The sequence below is a fragment of the Diabrotica undecimpunctata genome, chromosome 9, assembly GCF_040954645.1.
Source record: "Diabrotica undecimpunctata isolate CICGRU chromosome 9, icDiaUnde3, whole genome shotgun sequence".
NCBI classification, from domain to species: domain Eukaryota; kingdom Metazoa; phylum Arthropoda; class Insecta; order Coleoptera; family Chrysomelidae; genus Diabrotica; species Diabrotica undecimpunctata.
In genome coordinates, this window is record NC_092811.1 from 85,653,914 (window position 1) to 85,669,249 (window position 15,336).

Genomic DNA, 15,336 nt, shown 5'->3' on the forward strand with positions numbered 1-15,336 from the left:
ATTTACTGAAGTTTCGATCTCTATATCCAGAGACCGTTTTCAATTATACAAATGATAGTAATATTTATTTTCTATGGCTTTTTGCTTGTCGTTCTGTATTTTTAGAAATGATGTTGGGAATGAGCCACAAGATATTTATTCAAATGTTTAATTTACGGACGTTTTGATCTCTATAAAGAGACAGTTTTCAAACATACAAATGACAGATATATTTATTTTTCTATAGCTTTTTGTTTGTGGCATTCTGTTTTTTTATGTAGAAGGTTGAAAATAAGCCACAATATATCTATTTACATGTTTAATACACTGACGTTTCGATCTCTATTCCGTTTTTAAAGATAAAAAAAAAGAAAATAAATAATATAAGATTATAAAAATATATAATAATAAACAAATAAAATAAATATAACTATCATTTATATCTTTGAAAGCGGTCCTTGGATATAGAGATCTAAACGTCAGTAAAAACTTGTAAATAAATATATTGTGGCCTAATAAAAGTGAGTGTACGTCACTAGATTTTCATAAGTCTTTCCGCATTTCTGCGCCTTTAAACGATGAATCACTCTCCCAAATAGTGAAATTATACCATAGGTACTATCAGCAGAATGAAGTTTGGTCACGCATGTTATCCAGTACATTTATTTAAAATAAAAATACTTGGGAGTGATCTTTGTGAAGCCTGTAATACAATCGGTGACCTTGACCACATCTTTTTTGGTTGTTTAAAATATAGAGCTCAATCTAATGAGCTTTTCAGAAAACTTTCAAAATTAAACATTGAAAGCCCATATAATATACTGCATCTTCTTGCTTTAGACAAAGAGAAATTTACGATTGTTTGCTGTCTTTTGTCAGAACAACGAATATACAAATATAACCATCTTTGTTGATACCTGATCTTTCCTTAATGTATGTATACCTATCTGTCTGAGGCCTGCCTACCTTTTATCGTTTATAAAAATGCGCTGATTGGCCCCTGGGCGAGAAGAGTGTAATCTCTGTGTAATCCCCGTATTGTATCTGTTTTTAAAAATTTGTGTCTGGCTGTGTGTGTATTTACCCTAAAGCCAATAAAAAAAAGTATAAAATGCAAAAACATTGAAACAGAAAATTATACGCCAAAAAAAATTTTTTTTAGAAGATTGGTATGAAAGGCAAAATGTATACTAAATATAAAATATAGGAAGAATAAATAAAATACCCGTTCTGGTCCTTAATCTAACCCGTGACGTTACGCAGATATAAGTGTGTTCTAATTTGTGATTCAGCAGAACAAAAACAATTTCTTTTCGTGACTCATATCGCACACCGAACAGAACACCGTTTAGTTATACTACTAATGTTAAACCCATGGTATTAAACAACCAAAGATATTTGCGCCAAATAATATAAACTAGACATTGACACCAACCTTGAAAAATCTGATAAAATGATAATACATACCTCAGCAAAAAAGTCTACTTTACATTGTCGAAATCACATTTATCTGTTTAATAAGCACCTACTCGCTACTCGAGAAAATTAAGATATAATTTTTTTCAACGTTACAATATCACAATAGGTTCATCCAGACGTGAACTGTACATTTTTTCATTTTACACAAAACATGCTAATTTTATAATAATATTAAAATTTTCACAATGAAAAACGAAAATTGTCAGTGTCGTGGTAATTTTTTTTACTTAATTACAAACTTATTTTCTCAGTGATTTATCTTTCCCTATTTTATGTAGTACTTGTGTAACTTTTAGATTTTGTCTTACGATACCGTTGCTAGTACAATCTCCTATTGGTCGACTGATTAATAGGTTTCAAGTTAGAAAACCAGTCGAACTAAAGGAGGGATCAATAGCAATGTTGATCAAGACAACAAATGGGGAAGTTCAAGCATTTTAAAAAATATTGAAAGTTAAAAAGGTGGACCAGATAACATTCCCGAGAAAGTGTCGACAGCTTTAGCACAGACTGAAACAAATTGGTTAACAACAAGTATGTATATTAGATTTATGGAAGTCAAACAAATTGAGGCGTTCTTTGCAAAAACTCCATATTGTCAGTATTTTCGGAAATGGACTTACGCCATCTTTGGATTGAAGGACTAATTACCTACGTTCCTTGCGTAAGAAAATTCCATTAAAACCACAGTAGTCCAAGATATAAGCGACAAAAATATAATATTCCGCATAAACCCCATATCTCATGCGCAATTTCCTGCAAAAATCACAGTTGTTAATCACTATTGGTGTTCTTGCAGGAAACTTTATCGCTTGGCTGTCAGTAGGTTTTTATAAGTTAACGTTCCTTCGAATAGTTGTGTTGTGTGATTTTATAAGTAAACACCATAAACCAATTTAGTAAAATGAGTTTTATAGTTTTATATATATACAGAGATAAAACAGGCAAGAGTGAAGGGACAAAAACATGTTAATTATAAGGGCATAGAAAAAGCACAAGTACAAATGGGTCCCAATTTCGTTACACATATTAAGTGAAATGTGTGCGTAAAATAATGAGTGAAACATTTATATTTCTGTTAGGTGTTCACGGTGTCAATGTTATTCTCAAATTATTGATGAAAAGAAATCTCGAGTTTTCGATCACTTTTATGCTTTGTGAAAATTATTCGCTTTATTTAAATAATTAAAATATTAACAAGTATATTTTATTGTAGGATATTGTAGGAAAAACGCTGAAATTAAGGATGGTTTACTAATAGAAGTAGAAAATGATGCGCCAAGCCAAGGTAATGTTCCGCAAATGCTCAAAGAACAACATTCTGCTGACTATTATTATAAAATAGGGTTGGAAAAAAGATAAGAACCAGTATGTGTAAAGGTTTTTTGCGGTCTTCATGGAATAGCATATGAAAGGGTTCGAAAGCTACAAAAACATGTCTTTAATGGTGGATCAGCACCAAAGGATAAACGAGGCAAGCATTCAAACCGACAAAATAAAACGGCAGAAAATACATTGGCTTTGATTAAGAGCCATACTAAATCTTTTAAAAACCGACAGTCTCCTTATTCAAGAAAAAAAATTCGAATACCTACTACCTTCCTGATACACTATCTGTGAAAAAGATGTGTAAAATATTCATAGCAGAACATCCCGGTGTAAAGTCTTCTTATAAAATATATTGGAAAATATTCCATAACGAATTTAACCTTAAATTTGGCTTACCGAGTAGTGATACATGTGGTACTTGCGATCTGTATCAAAGTAAACTATTAGCTTGTTGTGACGATCCAGAAGACGTGCGGAAATTAAATATTGAGAAAGAACTCCACTTGCGGAAAGCTGAGAAGTTTTATGAACTAAAAAGAAAATATAAATTAAACGCACGTGATGATTCAGAGAACTACAGTTGCTTGTCTTTTGACTATATGCAAAACCTTCCAATGCCACATATACGTACCAATGCAGTTTTTCCTATAAATTAATGAAAATTTCCTGCAAAAACCCCATATGTCAAATGAATAAATGTCCTTCATAAATAAACCAAGGGAAAAATTATGTTATTTATATTGTAAACTGTGTGTAATCACCAAAATAATAAATCACTAATTTGAGAATTTTCGTAAACTTAATACGGTTCAATTAAATAACTTTTTTTATATATCTTCAATGTTGTAAATAATGACAAACGGGGTTTTTGCAAAGAACGCGTTAATTGTTAGACAAATGGAAAAGCAGAGACATTCTCAAAAGGATTAATTATCTTAAAAAAGCATCTGATAAACTTCCTTGAGAATTTCCGTGGTAGAAGCTCAATGAGATAGGATTTCCTGTGAGTATGTGAAAATTATTAGAGAAAGTAACAACTGGTGTTAGAACAGATGTGAGCAGACATAAATTTCAAGTAAAAATAGGATTGTATCAGAGCTTAGTGTTTAGTCATTCTTTTTTAAGGTTTAAAACTTAATAACACAAAAGATTTTTTGCTGGAAGTGCTACTGGAATTTTCACTTAACTATCTTTATTGGCAAATAAAGAATTGGTCAACGTTGTCTCATGTTTTCCTTGATACCGATAAATATAGTAAATCCGTTAAAGATACTAACAAGAACCCATTATATCAATACCCAACAAAAAAGTTATTTTATATAAACCACACATTATACTTCCTAATTAATCTATATATCTATATATTATGTCTAGTATCTATAGAATGCATTTGTAAAATCCGTCTTAAGTAAAAGGGTAAGCAGTGATACATAGGTACATACAGAATTCCAAAGGTAGGCTAACCTATAATATTAGTCTGTAAAAAAGGATTATCAGATCGCGCGACCCTGGGAGGACGGATGTAGAACTCTACAACCGACTCTTAGAAGATGCTCTGCGGAATGAAGAGACTTCAACTCCAGAAACTAATACAGAATTGGAAAGGTATACGGTATCTATCCAAAACAAAATAATCTATGCTTATAAAAAATCCTGTCCAATAAGGATGGTCCAAGAAAGTTCAAAACTAACTCTTGGTGGTGTACTGAATTGGAACACCTTAGGAAGATAGCAAGAATAGCTTTTAATAGAGCAAAACGCACCAAACTCAAAGAGGATTGGGATTCTTATCAATCAAATCTCAGATAGTTTAAAAAAGTCTTCAGACAAAGACAAATAGCTGCAAAGGACCCACATCGGCATGTCGGCATACTAACGAAGAAAGATGGGAACAAAACTTTTAACCTTCGCGAAAGTGCTAAGGTCCTGATGAAAACACACTTTCCCAGTTCTAGTTTCTCAACAGCACCAAACCGGATGGAAGATGCAATCATACCCTTAATAAACGACTGCCATCTCGCCAGAACAATGGTTAACAAGGAAAAGGTAAAATGGGCCATATTGTACTTCACTCCCTTCAAATTACCAGGGCCTGATGGCATATATCCAGTCCTACTACAGTGGAGACTGGATATCCTTCTGCGCACCTCGTGGAAATATTCAGAGCCTCTTTGGTTCTGAGATATAATCCTAGGAAGTGGAGAGTGGTACGTGTGGTCTTCATACCAAAACCAGGTAGGATGGACTACACCCTACCAAAGGCTTTCCAACCAATTAGACTAACATAGTTTCTGTTGAAAACGATGAAAAGGCTATGCGAGAGGTACATAAGGGATGAAGTTCTGGTCCATAAACCACTTCACCCAAATCAACATGCATATACTTCGGGAAGATCTACCGATTCTGCACTGCATCATGTAGTGGGAAGAATTTAAAGATCGCTGGATAATAAAAAATTCACCCCAGGTATATTCATGGACATTGAGGGAGCGTTTAATAAAACTACATTCCCAACTATCACCAAACAGCTCAAAGTCAGGAATGTTCCCCTGGCCGTAAGCGAATGGATATTCAGTATGCTCTCTAATAGAGGAATAAGCATAAATGTAGAAGACGTTTCTGTTAGAGGCATGGTTACGAGGGGGTGTCCACAGGGAGGGGTGCTATCACCACTACTCTGGAACATAGTTCTAGATACCCTGGTTGACCAACACAGCAGCAACGGTTTCTACACAATAGTCTATGCAGACGTTATTGCTGTTCTGCAAAGTGTTAAGTTTGAGAACACACTATGTGAGAGATCACAAGTTGCTCTCTGACTAATAGAAATATGGTGCAAGGAACACTCACTATCTATAAATTCTAAGAAAACAGAGATGGTCCTTTTTACCAGGAAAAGAAGAATCACAGGCTTAATACCCCCATGGATTCTAAACTACAGTCCAAATTTTTCTGACGAGGTGAAATACCTTGCTTTTACCCTTGACAGGAACTTAACATGAAACTAACACTTAGATGGTTGAGCTAAAAGAGCATATATTGCCTATGAGCAGTGTCGACGAACGGTCGGACGCACCTGGGGCCTTACGCCCAGGATGATCGCCTGGGTCTACACCGCTGTCATTATGGGCTTGCATAAATATAACAGGTGCCATGAAAACAACACCAACTTCTGCAATGGAGTTGATCATTGGCATCACGCCTCTAGATATATATGTCAAAGAGGTGGCGCTAGTGACAATAATGCGACTGCGCTCAGCTGGTGCAAACATTGATGTAGGAATGGGACAATTGATCCAAAGTTTGTCTTTAACAAACCCTACAAAATTAAAACAAGACAGTATATGGAAACAAACGTGGCAAATGCCTATTGCATATACACCGATGGCTCCAAAATGAAAGAAAGCTTGGGATGCGGGATATACTCCAGATCACTGAACCTAAGAATAAAGTGGGGTATGGGCAAAAATGCCAGCGTAGTTCAGACAGAACTGACTGGTATCTCCATAGCCTCAAAAGAGATAACCCAAAAAGGTATAGCAGGGAAAACTATAATGATCTGCACAGATAGCAGACAAGCGCTACTAACCTTGAATAGACCACGTGTTACATAAGGTTTAGTAATGGAGTGTCATGAGTCACTAACTCAAGCTTCGGATGGTAATACCATCATCCTGAGGTGGGTTAAAGGACACGATAGGAATAAAGGCAACCGCATTGCTGATCTAGGAAAGCGGCAGGCCTAAGACTCTTAGGGCCTGGGGATCTTTTTGGTTGGTCAACTACAAAAATCTCGGAAATTGTCAAATGTCACTCCTATACGCAAACCGTAAAGAGATGGGAAGAAGGGCAAGGATGTAAACTTGCCAGGGTAACACTAAATAACCTTGAAGAGTCAACATCAAAGAAGTACTTGCGAATAATCAGGAAAAACCTACGTGTGGCAGGTGGTTTTTTAACTGGTCATTGTCAACTAAGCAAACACCTCTAACTCCACACACTGGGGCTAGCAGAGATACCTCTATGTAGGAAGTGTGAACGAGAAGACGAAACTGTAGATCATGTCCTATGTGAATGCCCGGAGTTATCGTTAATACGAGAGTACGCGTTCGGCGGCGAGTCCTGGCCCACACCTGCCCACATAAGAGAGATGTCTCCTGGTGACTTGTCCACCTTCCTAGAAATGGCAGTATGGACAATGAGCTAAGGGTGACAGCTCCCTGAGGGGACGCACAATGGGTCAACTGTGGCCTAAGTGCTGTAAAACTTAACTCGCCCTCCCTACTCTACAGATACAGATACAGTTCCAAAAGTAAAAAAATTATAGACGTTCATACATCTACACAATTTTTACGGCAAAAGCTATAAATAAAGCTCACGAGTGGTAAAATGAACTGAATCGAGTAGCCGGTGCAATAATCCTGTCAAATTCCAAACCTGTGTAGTAGACACCTACCGAGAGTCACATTAAATTCGTTAGTCCGGTGAGGTAAAGCTTGGCTGCAGATTTTCCGAAGATATTGCAAGCGAAGAATGTGTCGACCTACTGAAGTTAAAAATTAACAACATTCGTGACTTTTCCCCACAACACATCCAGATAGCCAGTGACAATAAAAGATCAATATAATTCTTGATGCAAGAATAGAAGCTTTGAAGTAGATGATATTTTCTGGCTTGATAATTCACAACGTCGTCCAGGCTTGTCTTGTACGATTCGTAAGAAATTAAAAAGAGAATAAATGTCATAATATACCGAATTAAGAAGTTTCTAAAAGGTAAAACAAAAGTTGTTGACATCAATCATCTTGCACCTTACGCACAAATGAAACGGAAAAAGCCCGAACCCTTCAACATAAGATCAAAGATGACCGACGACCAAGTTTTAATAAATTTAGGTCAAATTATGCAGAAAAAAAGAGTACTAGGTTCGGCGTAACCATAGAAGTTTAACAGGATCTTTTTAATGTTCCATAAAATATCTCCATAGCACACTGTGTTGCCCAAGACCTCGAGACGACTAAAGAAATTTCTTCTGTATTCAATAAGTTTTCGGTTGCTTTGATAAGTTAAAAAATCAAAACCCTAAAGTTGGAAGAGTACTTCGATTAGAAGATAGTCCACGATCTTTGCTGTATGTGGTGATCAGGAAGTCTTATATAGACAAGGCAAGCTAAATCGTGTGTAATTATATCAAGAATTTAGCTTTACCAAAGATAGACCATGCACTAGAAAATCTGGATTGAAAGATTGTGTATGAAGAATGTATTCTTCAAAGACAGTACACTGTTATTCTTCTTAAGGAGTTTCAGATCTAAGACTAGAGCAGTGTAACGAAAAAGCTTATCTTCGACGTATTCTGTATAATAGTAGTCAATAAAAATAGGTAGAAAGATAACTAATATAAATACCCACCGAGATATTCCAGAAAATACGATGAATTATGCGCTCGGAATAAGGACCTGGCATTGTAGAGTATACTTCGTAATAACGAATAGAATTAGATTAATCGCGATGAGTCAAGAACAAGTATGTTTGTATATAAGGACCGCTTTTATTAGTTTAGTTTTAGCTTTGAAGATAATATCGTGTTGTAAATAAATAGTTTATATAAATTAAAAAAGCTCGTTTTATTTAAAATCGTTACAATAATTTTTTGTACGGATAGTCATTTATCTTCTCTAGAATAGTAGATATATTGTCCAGTCCTGGTGATTTATATGGCTCAAATAAGTTTATTTTCCATTTGATTGTATCTTGGTTTGCCACTTCTTTTACTACACGCCAGTACTCCCTAGAACCATAAGTGATGGTGTCCAGTTCAATGTACGACTATGTTGTGTCTAGGAATACCAGTTGTTTTAGCATCAGAAGAGTGCACTCAGAAAAGTTATTTTAGGCTCTCTGCATTAATATTTTGTGTGATTACATTCACCTGACTTCTTTTGTATTGAGGAAATATTTATCTGAAGGTTCTTTGAGAGAAATTTAAGGAGCCTTAACATTTCTACAGTCTGTTATGTCTCTTTGCAATGCCTTCTTTGCTATCTCCGGACAATTGACTTTGACCACTGAAACGAAAACCTCTTGAAATTGTTCGGTGACCATCTCTAGGTTCAGTTTCTTATCGTCCCTTTAAGCCAGTTTGCTTTAAGCCTTATACGGGCAACACATGTGTCCGTTGGGCCCACTACTGTTCTTGAATGTACTTACTATTCATATTTACCCATAAATTTCTAATATTCTTTTTTGATTTTTTATTAAGGTTAAATTTAAATTGTCTATATTAAGAAAAGGTGCTACTATAGTATGCAAATACACATTTGGAGCCAAATAAAGACTTAATTAATAAATAAATAAAAACTTTTGTAAATCTACCAGGCCACTTTATTTGAAAAGAGGGGTTCATGTTTACGCATACCCTGGAAAAAGATTACTGTGTTGCCTTTCATTATTGTGTGAAAACCCCTCCGAGAAAAGATTATGGTAATTAGCAGCCCATGTATAAAGTACCGACAAAAACCATCTTTACAAAATGAATAAAGTGTATAAGTCAGAAGAATATTATTATTTTACTTTTACAAATTAATACTTTGTCATATCAATTTAATATTTTAGTTGGGACTAAGCCACAAGATTAGCTTATTCCCAACTAGAATAGCAAGTTAATATGAAAAATTAAATTATTATTAAGCATTAGGTTAAAAAACAATAAAAAACCATAGATTGCTGATTTATTTTTCTTTATTGCAATATTTGCAAACTTTTTTAATTAAACAGTGATCGTTATACACATTTCTACTATTTCTACTGCATATTTCTCAAATTTGTTTTTGTTTCCTGTTCTTTTTTGTTTGACACATGTGACACCGTTTCCTAGTTAAAACTGGAGTTTTTTCTAGTTTTTGCTTTTTATTGTGTGGTTCAACTTCCTGTAAGCATTTTTCAATACACTGTTTTATTTTCCATTGTAGTCCCCTTGCTTTTCTTCTCAAAATTTGAGGGAACACTAGTTGTTCTGCTGTCGTTGTAAGAAACAATCTTCGCTTGTCAGTTTTGTTTTCGTTCCATTTTGGATATAAATTTATCCAAGTAATAAGTAAGAGGTCCAAGTAATAAATGGGGTAGCCCAGCTACGTTTAAAGTATTCATAAAAAATGCAAAAGGTCAACGGTTAGTGCGTCTTTTGCACATATACCTATTTATGAACCATTTGGTCTATCGTATCAACACCACATTTTGCACTATTATAATAGAGTATCAAATCTGGTTTTTTGTCAACATCATCTGCATAGTAAGTATTTTGATGCACGGTAGACAGGACTAAGATACTTCTTTTTTTTTCGGAACGTAAGTATCAAGAGATGCTTTTGGAGTGAATCCAGAAGTTGCAGATGTCTCCAAACGGTTCTTGTTTGGCAGAAATTCCCGTGGAACAAATCTCTGTGCTCACAAGAGTTAGTGAATTTACCAGTAATTCATGTGTAAGAGCCAGATCGTGAAATATTTATCGCAAGTCACATTGGTATTGGAATTATAATAAGGCTCAATGAGCTGCTTTACAATTTGAGAAGCAAGACCTTTGGCTACTGTATTTTCATTTTTTCCTGTATGTGGTATTTCACCTAAAGGTTAATATGTTTCCGAATCACAGGTCCACCATATTTTCATGCCATACTTATCTGGCTTTGAAGGCATATACGGCTTGAAAGGACAAATACCTCGATACGAAACAAGTTGCTCATCTACCGTTATGTTTTTTCCTGGTAAACAGTATTTATAAAAGTTTTGGTGGACTTGATTTCACAAATTGCGTATTTCTGCTAATTTGTCGTTCCTTCTTCGTTTGGACCTCGTGTCCTTGTCGTCAAATCGAACAAATCTTATCAAATTTTTGAATCGTTTTAACCCCATGGTAGCTTTAAATATAGTAGGTCCATAAAACTTATTTCAAAGTATATCTGCAGTATGGATGTTGGCACTCAGGTATCCATGCAGTTGGCAGTAGTTCAATAAAGGCATATAGCTCTGTAGAGTCGCAATATTTCCAGTTGTCTATCCCCAGGACTTTTCCGGCTTCTTTATTTGTACACTTCACTATTTCGTTCACAATTTTTTCGTCCCCAAACACATAAAAGGAATCAACATGATTATCAACACTTTGGCCAGGGGCTAACATTACTTTGTGCGCTTTGCTTTTTATTAATTCGCAGGATCGCATACGTCCTGTTGGTTGTGATTGACTTTTCCAGTTAATTCCATCCTTTGTTTCAAAAATTACAAACCCTAAAACCTGGGAACTTGTAGTTACACATTCTTCTTCATTATCACTCAATACTACTTGTTGATCATCCTCTTCACTTGCTTCCGAAAGATGATCTTCAATTTCAGAGTCACTTTCAATGCCACCTACTTCAGGAGATTCTTCATCGAAATCCCATAAAAATTATTAGCAATATCTTGCAGTTTGCAGCTGATAATGGTTTTCGGGACATTTAAATCGCACTATCTACTTTCACTGTAATTCAATATAATTTTAGGAGCTTAGTTGTCGACACTAACATCGATATCAAACGACTGATAGCAGATGCATTATTTATTTCAAACTATGTATAGGTACCTACCTAACAATAATATTGCATTCCAACAATGATTATCAGTTTTTAAAATTCATTTAGAATAGATAAAGAACACCTATTGTAAGCATCTGTTTGATGTTCACATCAAAAAGATGTTTACATTGTTTGTTACACGTTTAGACTTAATTATTGGATTTCCGGAATTATAAAAGTCGTTTAGATAATCCACAAAAACATTACCTGACTGCCAGATTAACTTCTGTAACAAAGATTTAGACTTAGGTATAAATACAAATAGGATCCGACGGTTCCGTGTTGCCCCTTTACGTGACAAAATTCTTTCGACGCAGTAATTTCAAAAATGATAATGAGTATTTTGAATTGGTCGTGACTATGTTGAAGGAAACATACTTATTAACAAATTCTGTGATGCATAAAATTCAATAAAATTTTTTTATCGGTTTGTGATAACTGAAATGGCGTCTCGGGCTCGTTGGACACACCTTGCCCGGATAAGGGTTAAAAGAGTTACGATAAGTTTTCTTGATTACCTACGTGTAGTAGACACCTACTGGATGTCATATTAAATTCGTTTGCCTGCGAGCTAGAGTTTGGAGGCAGATTTTCCGAAGAACATGTTGCAAGCGAAGAATGTGTCGACCACATATCTTTAATTCAAGTAAATCAGGTTCACTACAAAAATTGTTAAAGGGATGTAATGAAAATTAAGGTTTAAAATGATGAACAGTATAGAAATTTAACAAGAGATTTTAATGAAAAAAATTATCAATACCACTCATATGAAAATAAGCAGGATTACAGCAGTTGTACTGAAAAAAGTATTAGCAGATAAATGCAGTCAATAAACTTAAATGGCGAACCACACAGTAATTAGATATATTCCTACTAATCTTTAGACAAGATAAGGATGTCAGTAACATTTATGGGATTGCAGACATATTAAGATTAAGGGTGGATATCCAGCTAGTAAGAGTAAGAGATTTCAAGCATATGGTCATACTTGAAAATACTCCTCCAGAGAACCAAGATATGTTAAATGCTTAAAAAAGTATTTAAGTAAAGATTGTGCTAAGCCAAAAAACGCTAAACCAAAATGCATCCTTGTTTTTAATAAGTTTCCTGTCAACTACAGAGGGTATATTGACGAAAAAGAGATGCAAAAAATAAAAAAAGACAGAAATGCAAAAAAGATCAACCTACCAAATCCTCCAGAAAGACGAGTAACTGAAAATAAACAAAATATTAGTGATAAAAACGAACACAAAAAATTATAGCTATGCAATAAAAACCAATAATATAAATTTACAAATGGAAAACCAGCATGAAAAAGAATCACATTCGAGTTGATATTCGAGTTCTAGATGAACTTCTTCTTCTTTGGGTGCCGTGTCTGTATTCAGACGTTGGCCGTCATCATGTTTACAATTTCCTGAAACCTGTCTCTGTCGGATGCTGCGCGAAATAATTGTTCTACTGTGGAACCACACCATTGTCTAATACTACGCAGCCATGAAAGTTTCTTTCGACCAATCCATCTCTTTCCTTCCACTTTTCCTTGTATTATAAGGCGAAGTAGATGGTATTTAGGTCCTCTAATTATATGGCCGAAGTATTCTGTTTTTCTCCTCTTTATGGTGTTTATGAGCAGACGTTCTGAATTGATCGTTTAAAGAACATCTTTAATACAGAGGGTATATTGACGAAAAAGAGATGCAGAAAATAAAAAAAAACAGAAATGCAAAAAAGATCAACCTACCAAATCAGAAAGACGAGTAACTGAAAATAAACAAAATATTAGTGATAAAAAACGAACACAAAAAGCTGCTGTAAATAAGAATTATAGCGATGCAATAAAAACCAGTAATATAAATTTACAAATGGAAAACCAGCATGAAAAAAAATCACATTCGAGTTGATATTCGAGTTCTAGATGAACTAACAAAATTAAATGAAAGAGCTACTTGCCTAAAACATAGCGCCAAGGGTGCAATTTTCCAAATTAAAAATGGCTACTGAAAGTCTATTATATAGCATTGAAATATCCTATTTAATCTTTATTTTTTACTTTCAATATTTATTAATTTTAGTTGTAACTCCTTTATTCAGACCTTAGTATGTTCTATGAGACAATAGTACATATAAATATTTCTATACCTTACTTCAGTCGACAAACGTTATCTGTCAATTGACAACTCTGTCCTCTCATGTCACACTTCAATGCTGAAGATAGGAAGATTGGTTTTTATTGTGTCTTTTGCTTATTTAAGCTGGATCTCCAGTTAAAAATTCATTTTTTTATATATTAGGTATTCTTCTTTGGATTTTTCGGCCTAATTTTTGGTCTATCTTTTTGGGTGATGAATTTCGCAACACATGGTCAACCATAAAGTATTAACTGCTGCTATTTAGAACCCAATGGCCACCTGAAGATATCTAGAATATGAGAGTATCTACATCAGCACTTAATCACTACATGCTACTGCAATCCTGTCCAGCTCCTTGAAGACAACATCAGATACCATAAGTATCATTTTAAAATGTTTTTGTTGTTAAGCTATAATCAAGATTTGCTTTGTGAGTTTGTTTGATTTTAATTTAATATTAAAATTTCAATATTTATATGTATTTATGGTTTAGACTTAATTCTTAAATATGACGCTCTCACCTGAGAGACTGACCTAAACGAGGCCTCACAATTGGCTCTCAAAAAAAGTTGTTGGTTTTATTTTCTACATTGACTCACAACTTTCGTAGGTAGTTATGTTGTTACCCATTGGCCGTTACCGTTTCTGATGGATCAGTCAAAGGTTACACATTGGCACATAACGCCTAAAACCTAGACCTCATTAGTTACGCATTTTTTTATTGTCTACATGCTAAGGTTCTATGACTTAACATAGAAACTTTTCGAATGGCATCTTAAAAACCTTGAACAAAATAATTAAATTGTTTATTTACATTGACAAATGACGCTAAGCAAAACCAAATAGCCCTCTTAAATCCAAGGTTAAAGAAAATGTTGGAGACGACATTGATCTATCTTATTTTATTCACAGTAGCTCGAAATAGAGCAATTTACGTGGGTCTAATCCATTTCTTAACATTGGCAAGCCAGGATATACGTCTGCGTCCAGAGATGTAATCTGCACATTTCAAAATTCTATGTAACTATACATTGACCAAAGGTCCAACTGACACTACTATAGGAAATCAACTGATGAAATATGAAATTATATAGAATATTTTAAGTATGTTGCATAATCCAGATCTCACTCTTGAACATCGTCTATAATAATTAGGGTGTTAGTTTGAGTATTTATTATGACGAATAATGTGTCCAAAGTAAGCCAATTTTCTGTTGTTTATGGTTTTAATGATTTGTTTATCTTTTCTTAACCTCTGGAGAACAGTTACGTTAGTTGCAGGATGTATATATGAGTCCCTTAACATACGCCGGTAGCACCACATTTCAAATACCTTTATCCGTTTTATGGCATCTTCTGCAAGACTCCAGCTTTTTACTTCGTAAAAGAGAAAACTTAAGATATAACATCTACAAATTCTTATCCGTGTTTATACTTAAGATAAGTTGCAGATAATCTTCCTAATACCGTTAAACGAGCGTCAACCTGCAGCCTAGTAGACTACCCTACTCTAATCCCAAAGCCGCGCTAGTGGTACAGAGGGAGAGCATAAGCGTTTTAAATAGAATCTTCCTTTACTCAACATTTTTTATCTATCTCTGTTGCTCCATCCTCCGTCCCTCATTCACAGTATTAACATGACTTTATCTGCTTCTATTCTCCATGATATAATTTAAGGCCTCCCTAGTTGCTATAAAATATTATTTTATCCATTTAAAATTATATACGACGACAATTTTCATAGAACTATTTATTGCTTACTATAAGTGTTTACAGAGCTTAGTTTCGCTGGCTACTAACTACAAAAT

General features: G+C 34.5%; 1 protein-coding gene across 4 annotated transcripts in view; it reads right to left on the bottom strand.

Moving 5' to 3' along the window:
* The window catches only part of LOC140450216 (phospholipid-transporting ATPase ABCA3-like), a 314,982-nt gene that overhangs the window by 289,238 nt on the left and 10,408 nt on the right, over window positions 1-15,336 (bottom strand). The window contains exon 1 of one of the 4 annotated variants that reach the window (XM_072543702.1): window positions 1,447-1,547. The exons of 1 other annotated variant lie outside the window; for it this stretch is intronic. The gene's annotated coding sequence lies outside the window, so the exon portion shown is untranslated. Of the gene's footprint in view, window positions 1-1,204; window positions 1,350-1,446; window positions 1,548-15,336 lie in introns of those variants that run through there. 2 more of the 4 variants (XM_072543699.1, XM_072543705.1) reach the window with 2 other exon arrangements.